This window comes from Microcebus murinus, chromosome 20, assembly GCF_040939455.1.
Source record: "Microcebus murinus isolate Inina chromosome 20, M.murinus_Inina_mat1.0, whole genome shotgun sequence".
In the NCBI taxonomy this organism is placed as follows: domain Eukaryota; kingdom Metazoa; phylum Chordata; class Mammalia; order Primates; family Cheirogaleidae; genus Microcebus; species Microcebus murinus.
Genome location: NC_134123.1, coordinates 93,584 through 102,481, shown reverse-complemented (window position 1 = coordinate 102,481; position 8,898 = coordinate 93,584). Strand labels below are relative to the sequence as shown.

Here is an 8,898-nt window from a genome sequence, read left to right as displayed (position 1 = left end):
GACTCCGGATCCCCCAACATCAGGTGCCACCACCAAAGATTCCTACGTGTAGCCCATAGAACCCCAAAAGCAACGGGACGAGTTCTGGTCACATACTCCCTCAAAATGACATCCTGGCCTTCTTCTGGAACTCCCTCCCCTCTCAGACTCTCAAGGTTTCCTCCAGCGTGTCGGTTCCCACAGAGCAGACCTTTGGTCTGAGACCTGACAGTCCAGAAGCCACGCATGCTGCCGCGTGACGGCGGTGTCGCGGCTTGGGACAAGAGGAGGCCCCACGGTGCGGGCTGGGGCGCCAGGCACCGCGGCGGGCGCTGAGGGTGGGGGTGACCCCCACCCCGGGCCGCCGACTCGCTCCCAGAAAGGGGACAGAACAAGAGGCAAAACAAAAAAAAAAAAAAGAAGAAGCCTACGGCACCCGGTATTCCCAGGCGGTCTCCCATCCAAGTACTAACCAGGCCCGACCCTGCTTAGCTTCCGAGACCAGACGAGATCGGGCGCGTTCAGGGTGGTGTGGCCCTAGACGGCGGAGGGCGCCCCTGCCCCGCTCAAGAAGCCGAGCCTCTCTGCGCTTCCCCGCCGCCTCCTCCCCCCGCCCCAGGCCCCGCGCCGGCGCTGACCCGCACCGGGCCGGGCCTGTTGAGTTCACCGGCCGGGTCCGGCGGGCTCCAAGGGACGGGGGTGACAGGCGGGGCGGGGCGGGCAGGGAGCGGCGGGCCGGGGTGGGGGGCTGTCTCTCTATACACACACACACACACACACACACACTCACACTCACACTCACTCACTCACACTCACACAAGATGCGCCTCCACGGCTGGACTCGCCAAGGTGGAGACCTTCCAGCCCCCTTCCTCTCCTCGCCTGGCCCACCCCCAGCTCGTGGCCGCCGCCGCCGCCGATTGCACACGCGCGGGTCGCCCGCCCTTTGACCCCAGGCAGGGTCCGCCATCCCCGACAACCCCTTTCAGCTGCGCCCCCCACCCTGTGGGTGGGCTGCCGCCTATTCCCCCGGGCCCGGGCTGGGGCACAGCAGCGCATGGGGGAGGGGAGCGAGTGTATGGGGCGTCTCTCTCTCTCTCTAGGGATGTGTCCCATGGGTGGGGTGGCGTGGTTTGTGGGGCGCTGAAGAAATCAGTCCCCTCCATCTCCTACCTCTGGAAAACGCCCAAGCCCTTGGAGAACTGCCGGCAACGCGACCGTGGGGGCCGGGAACCTCCTCTGGGTCCTCCTGTGGCCCAGTCCAAGGGGCCTGGGCCTGGCCGGGGCTGCATTAGACCCCGACCACCCTGGCGTGTGGACTCGCTAAAAATCGGCGATTAGATATTGGATTCCAGCTTCATTGAGGTCATTTCACTAATGAGTGCACCGGAAAGAGTTTCCTAATCCATCTGTGAGGGTGGCAACTGAAAGAGAATTTTAAAGCTGACAGAATAGGCGAGGAAAGGCATAGGAGATTTCCACACCCAGTAAGGAAGCCTTTCCCGAAATGGAAGAAAGAAACGAGCAAACAGAAACACCGGTAGCCCGCCAGGATCAGAGTCTGCCCCCGAGAGAAAGTACCCTGACCAGGTTCACCCGTGGGTGGGTGGCGAGCTAGCGGCATTCAGAAGAGCGAGGCCCGCAGTCTGTGCAGAAGACACCTGCACTCGGGTGTGTGTGGCGGCACGATTCACAAGCAGCTCCAGATGTTAAGCCAAGGAGAAGCCAGGGAGTTCCCAACGCCCCAGGTGTCCTCAGCCCACGACTGGCTGCTGGGGGAATGCGAAGCCCGGCTCCTTGTCTCAGAGCCCTTGTCTCAGAGCGGGACAACCAGGAGGTGTGACGTACACCCCGGGGTTCCCAGGAGGATCAGGCTGAAGCTGGGACTTGGCCTGAAAGTGTCCCCTCGCATGGCCACCCCCTTCCCCTTCCTGCTCCTCTACTCCTGGTGCCCCTCCATCCAGGGGCCAGACCTTAAAGAGTCACCCGCAAGAGAATCCTGGTCCCAAAGGAGCCTTCTGGGGGACCCGTGCTGAGAGAGGTTGTGGGCATGGCCCGCTGGGGCTCTGCCCGACCCAGGGCTGAGAGATGCAACCTCCCAGCTCTGGGTCCCTGCAGGGGAAGCGTTGGCAAGCACAGGGCCAGTCCTCCAAAGGCCCAGGTGCAGGGAGCCCAGGCCAAGCAGCCTGTGGAAGAAGCCACCCCGGGAACACGACTGCAGGCCACGGCCCTTCCCACCTCCTCCTCCTCCTCCTCCTGCTCCTCCACCCCCCCCCGACCTCCCACCCCCCCACCCCACCCCCCGACATGGCGCAGGGCTCAGAGACACCTCAGACACTTGCTACCCAAAGTGCAAAGGGCATCAGTTGCTCCTCCAAACCCCCCCCCCTGCCCAGCAGACCGCGTTGTCCAGCCAGCCCCCGGGCCTCCCTGGGGTGCCCAGCACAAAAGTGCAGACAACCACCGGACCCTCAATCTCAGTTTTCGGATGTTTTTGCCACTCTAAGGACCCGCAGGCCAGCTGGGCCTTCTGGCAGGACAGAGAGCCCCGGAATCCGACGTGGAGAGCTGGGTGTACGTCCCCACGAGGAGGCGGTCCCCACCTCCGCGGCTCTCCCCTTGCGGGGGGGAAAAGCAGCCACGGGGCCTCAGAGAAGACACCAGGCTGGGCGCCCGCCCCACAGTGGGGGCACGTCCCCCGCAGGCCACTTAGCGCCGGCCGCCGGCCGGCGGACGGTTGGGTGGCGCGAGACGCTGCGGCCGCCCTGCTACCGGGTTCCTGGGAGGGCGTCCTGGAACCAGCGTCCACACCAAGCCCTTGGAAGGCCCAGGCGACGGAGGAGCCCCGTCAGGCAGTGGCCGAGGACGGTGACGGCCCGGGCGGGGAGGAGCGTGTCAGGCAGGGGCAGAGGACGGTGACAGGTGACAGGCCGGGCGGGAAGGAGTCAGTCAGGCAGGGGCCGAGGAGGAGACGGGCTGGGTAAGGGTTAGGGTTAGAGTCAGGGCACAAGTCACAATCGCAAAGACCTGGAAGCGACCCGAGTGCCCATCGACCCACGAGTGCGTAAATGAAATGTGGCGCGTGGACACCACGGAGTGCTATTCAGCTAGGAGGAGCAGCGGTGAGAGGGCACCTCTCGTGGTTCTCCTGGCCAGAGCTGGAACCCGTTCCAGTAAGCCAGGTAGCCCAAGAATGGACACACGAGCACCACGTGCTCGCGCTCACCAGCAAATGGGTACGAACCGATGGACACCTAAGTGGACACAGAGGAATCACCTTCATCGGGTGGGTGTCGGGCGGGTGGGGGGAGGGGATGGGCATACACCTCCATTAGGAATGGGGTGGGTGCGCACCGACTGGGGGATGGGCGCACTTGAGGCTCTGACCCGAGGGGGGAGGCTGGGAGAGGGCAACGTACCCGACCTTAACATTGGTACCCCCACAATACGCTGGAACAACATCAGAGGTTAATGAATAAGAACACAGGGGGGAGGGGGGCACGGGCAACACATGTCACCTTAATACTTGAACTCCCATCATCTGCTTGAAAAGAGAGAGAAAAGAAAATGCAATCATAGAGATAAGAGACACTTTTTAAACATAATGAATCCGAAGAGAAAAGTAAAAGGAGGCCTGTGGAGCAGGTCTGGGTGTGACTCCGGATCCCCCAACATCAGGTGCCACCACCAAAGATTCCTACGTGTAGCCCATAGAACCCCAAAAGCAACGGGACGAGTTCTGGTCACATACTCCCTCAAAATGACATCCTGGCCTTCTTCTGGAACTCCCTCCCCTCTCAGACTCTCAAGGTTTCCTCCAGCGTGTCGGTTCCCACAGAGCAGACCTTTGGTCTGAGACCTGACAGTCCAGAAGCCACGCATGCTGCCGCGTGACGGCGGTGTCGCGGCTTGGGACAAGAGGAGGCCCCACGGTGCGGGCTGGGGCACCAGGCACCGCGGCGGGCGCTGAGGGTGGGGGTGACCCCCGCCCCGGGCCGCCGCCTGGCTCCCAGAGAGGGGACAGAACAAGAGGCAAAACAAAAAAAAAAAAAAAAAGAAGCCTACGGCACCCGGTATTCCCAGGCGGTCTCCCATCCAAGTACTAACCAGGCCCGACCCTGCTTAGCTTTGTGAACTAAAATCCTCAACCCCTACCGGCTGACTGAATGGACCCCCTCGTGGCCAGAGGAATATTCAAGGGCAAAGTTGCCTGCCAGGAGGAGGGAGGTCAGACAGGCCTTATCATGCCCCCCTCCCTTCTTGGAGATTTCCTTTGTAACCCATTAATAGGCCTGAGGGTATGCAAGACAAACCTGCAGGCCTTCTATTTGCAACAAATGGTGGCTTACCTCTGGTAAACAGTTTATGTTAAAACATTCCACCTCTTTAGACAAAGCATGTGTCTTTAGCCAATTACAATCTAAAGAATCTTTAAACCCACCTATAACCTGTAAGCCCCCCCGCTTCGAGATGGCCCTCCTTTTTGGGCCAAACCAATGTATACCTCCCACACATTGATTGATGGCTTTACCCATAACCCTTGTCTCTAAAATGTATAAAAACCAAACTGTAACCCAGCCACAGCGAGTCCACTAGCCCAAGGCCTCTTGGCAGTGGCTCCGGGTCATGGTCCTCAAATTTGGCTCAGAATAAATCTCTTTAAAATTATTTTACAGAGTTTGGATTTTTTTCCGTTAACAATTTTGGCGTAGTCGGCAGGACCTCAGAGAAGACTCAGGGCCGCCTAAGGAGCAGCGCGGACTCGGCGCCAGGTACCGGCACGGCCCTTTTAGGCCTCCGACTCCGAGCTTCTCCTTTGGCGGGAACTGGTAAGTCCTCCTGAGATCCGGACCTCCCGTTTTTGGTTGATGGTCTTGGTTTATTCTGAGCTGGTTCTTTTCCTAGGAATTGTTGTTTGGGATCCTAATTTAGTTTTGGAGGTGCATTCTAAAGGGCTTTCTCCGTTGCCTTTTTTCCACTTAAGAGTGAGGAAGGGCAAAGAAAATGACTCCTGTTGGGGCACCCCAGTTGGTTTGTGGCATCTCTACTTGCAAGTATTTTTGTAAACGAAAAGATTCAAAGGCATGCCAGGTTTTCTAGAGCTCCAGCTGGTTATAGCTAATTCTTGTGCACAAGGTTTTAAGAAAGGGCAAAATTACATCAAGAAAAATTCAGAGCTGAAATGGTCGACCCCCCACTATTAAAATGTCTCAACCTATCTCTCTTTCTTTCTGGCTACTCTAAAATCTGCTAACTTTTTCTAGTGATGTTAAGATAACTCATTGTTTGTGGTATTTACAATTGAAAGGCTACCTGGAGACCTTGCAGCCAGTTCCAGCTAAAATGCTAACATAGAAAACTCATTTTGCACTGAAAAAAAAAAAATCAAACTACCATAAAAACTGCTTTACCCAAAACTTTGATCCACAGGCCTAATTAAGTTACCTATCAGGTCAACTAAAGTTTGCCAGGTGTACAAGTTCCAGTCTCGTCAGAAGAAATTTAGATCCAGCTTTCTTTTACAGACTGGTGAGTTTGTGTTACCATTTCATGGCTAACATTCTAAGGTAAAATTTATCAGAACTTTTTGTGTATGTATGCTTCTGAGAGAGTGTATATGTTTGGGTATGTTTTATGTCTGTCCATGTATCACATGTTTGTGCTTATAGGTTTCGGACTGTTTTAAAATTAAGGAAGCGCTCATAAATTAAACCCAAATGCTTCATGTGAATTTAGTAACCGTTGGTAAATAAGCTGTGTTGTTATTAATAAATAAGGTGTTATTAGTAAAGTAATAGTAAAAATGCTTTCAAACTGTCAGCATACATTTGTTTTTGCCTGGGTTTTACTGGACATTTTTAAGTTCTTGACGTGTAAAGGTTTGATAAAAATGTAAACTCAGCCAAAGACAAAGTAATGGGTGATTTTTGATAAGTAAAGTAAATTTAATATTTGGTCAAATGATATTAACTGAATCTGGGTTACCAACAAAAATACTTAATGTGTTTAACTTTAAGGTAAAAATGCAAATGTGCCTGAGTCAGCAAATTAGAATAAATAAAACAACAAATAGAGGGAAAAAAAAACAAATTTAATCGTTAAAGGTGTATAAAAAAAACATTTTGGTTTTGATCTTTTAATCCTAACTGCAGAAATAGTTTACCTCCACTCATTCAATGCCTGTGCACAAGGTGTGTTCAACTCATTTAACAGTACTGTTAGGGATTCAAAGTTGTCCTGAAAGTTGAAAGATCTTAAATTGAAAGCTTTAGTGTTACCTTGGTCTTGTCCATTTTTGTCCTACTCTTTACAATCTAGCTGGTTATGATTACATTGTGTTACTGTAATAATGTTTTTGCCTAGAAAAAAATTTCTAAATTATTAATTTTTATATAGTAATTTATTTTAAGATAAAAAGTGAATGATGGTTAAAATCCATGAGAATCTCAAAGTAATCTTACTCTATAAATGTGCTCAAGTTTATGCACTAAACATTGTTTTGAGACCATTTAGATAGTTTTTTTTAACAGCTTAATCTTGAGCCTCATGTAAAAAGCATGTTACCACTTTGTATCATTGTTTGAGGTGCTAACAAATGATGCTGAAAGTTTTTTTCCTCAGTCTACAGCCAGGAGATCTTATGTTGATGGGATCAAAAAAAAAAAAAAACTAGCTTAAAATAAAGGCTTCAGAAGCAAAATTTTTTGACCTTGCTTGCCTCTTGTGCCAATTCTTCCCTGAAGCTAGCCATAAAACCTAAAATTATTCTATGTAAAATGGCCATAAAGCAATTATCTGACCTATTTTGTTTGTACTTTGTTTTACTGTAAAACCCCATGCCAGAAAGGGCTTTGTCCTACACCCAGAAGGGAAAATGCACACTCAAGAGGCCAAGCAAAATCTAAATATAAAATGCCTAGCTGGTTCTGCCACTAAGCCTGTTAGAATTAGCTCGTATCCTTTTTGTCCAATCATCTTTCTACACAGCTGTCCATACTTTAAACATAAAAAATGGACAATTTCCCCTGCATCTTTGTGTTCATTCTAAAAACGTCCATGTATAAGTTTTAAGTCCTTCTCTTATTAATCCTATTAATTTTAATGTCAGTAGATTTTCAGCAAGCCTTTAGGAGAACAGTGGCCTTTGCTCCCAAACTTTGGGTGCCAGAGACATTCCCCTATGATGCCAATAGATTTTGTTTGGGGATGTGATATTTTGGAAGGATCTAATTAGCAAATACCTTTAAACAAGATATTCTAAAATGACTACTATGTTTACAAAATTTAGAAGTGATGTTATATTTTGTTTAAAATAACAAGTCTTATTTAAATGCTAATTGTTTCTGATAAGATTTGAGTTTGTATTTTAATCCGTGTTCTGTTATATATATCTAGTTTACAGGGTATAAAAATGGTTAATAAAGTAACTTAAACTTTTAATAGCTAAGATCTAAGTAAGGTGCTAATATAGATGAATTAGGTAAATACAAATGCAATAAATGCAAATAAATCTTAAAGTCATGTTAAGTTAAAAAATAATCATAAAATGTCATTATATGTCCCTTATAAATGGGTCATTTGTAAGGTAAAGTACTAGAACATCAGTTCTTAAATATAAGTTTAAGTTTATACCTTCATAGCTTTATATTTAGGAATATTAATACAATTGGTGACTAACAGTTCAAAGTTAATTTAACTTCCTAAGTTTTTCTAAGAGTTAATATTATGATCAGTACGTGTAATTAAAACTTCTAGATAAAAAAAAGAACAATTCTGTACAAAAATTCTTTTAAATAAAATGTTATACAGCATAAGTATTAGTTTTGTTAAAAGATAATTTTGTTTAGGCATTTATGGAAACAAACTTTCCTCTCAGGACTGCTTTAGCTGTGTCCCACAGGTTTTGATAACTTGTGTTTGATAACTTGTGTTGTCATTTAGTTAAAAAAAAAAAATCTTTTGATTTCCATCTTGATTTCCTCATTTATGAAGTGATCATTTAGTAGAAGGTTGTTTAGTTTCCATGATTTTGTGTAAAAATGAGAGTTCCTGTTAGGGTTGATCTCTACATTTACTCCATTGTGATCTAAAAAAGGCACGGTATAATTTCTATTTTAAAAAAAAAAAATTGTTTGAGATATGCTTTGTGTCCTAGGATATGGTCAATCTTAGAGAATGACCCATGAGCTGATGAGAAGAATGTATATTCAGTGGTTTTGGGGTAGAATGTGCTATAAAATGTCAGTCAGGCCCATTTGTTCTAGAGTTCTGTTTAAGTCCATTATTTTGTTTAATTTATTGGTTTCTTTGAAACTACTTATTCAATATGTAAATAATCATTAAAAATTAAGTGGATATAAAAGTTAAAGGTTATAAAAGGTTTATAAAAGTCTTATAGTCTTATAGGTTAAAATTAGATAGATTTGTTTATAAGATTTTATTAAAATTAACTTTGATCATTAATACACTAATACAATGAAATTTGGTTTTCTCTTTTAAACTAGATTGTCATATGATAGGAATAACAAAAGATTTTTTATTCACCTTTTAATAAACTGCAAAAAAAAAAGACACAGATTCAGTTTCCTTATTAACTTATACTGCAGTCTGTCTATTAGGTCTTTTTTTTTTTTTTTTTTTTTTGAGACAGAGTCTCGCTTTCTTGCCTAGGCTAGAGTGAGTGCCGTGGCGTCAGCCTAGCTCACAGCAACCTCAAACTCCTGGGCTTAAGCAATCCTACTGCCTCAGCCTCCCGAGTTGCTGGGACTATAGGCATGAGCCACCATGCCCAGCTAATTTTTTATATATATATATTAGTTGGCCAATTAATTTCTTTCTATTTTTATAGTAGAGACGGGGTCTCGCTCAGGCTGGTTTTGAACTCCTGACCTTGAGCAATCCGCCCGCCTCGGCCTCCCA

General features: G+C 47.7%; 1 non-coding gene across 1 annotated transcript; it reads right to left on the bottom strand.

Moving 5' to 3' along the window:
* Window positions 1-403: 403 nt before the first annotated feature.
* LOC142862728 (5S ribosomal RNA) lies at window positions 404-522 on the bottom strand. The gene has a single exon (XR_012913826.1). It is a non-coding gene; the product is annotated as a 5S ribosomal RNA (ribosomal RNA).
* Window positions 523-8,898: the final 8,376 nt, after the last annotated feature.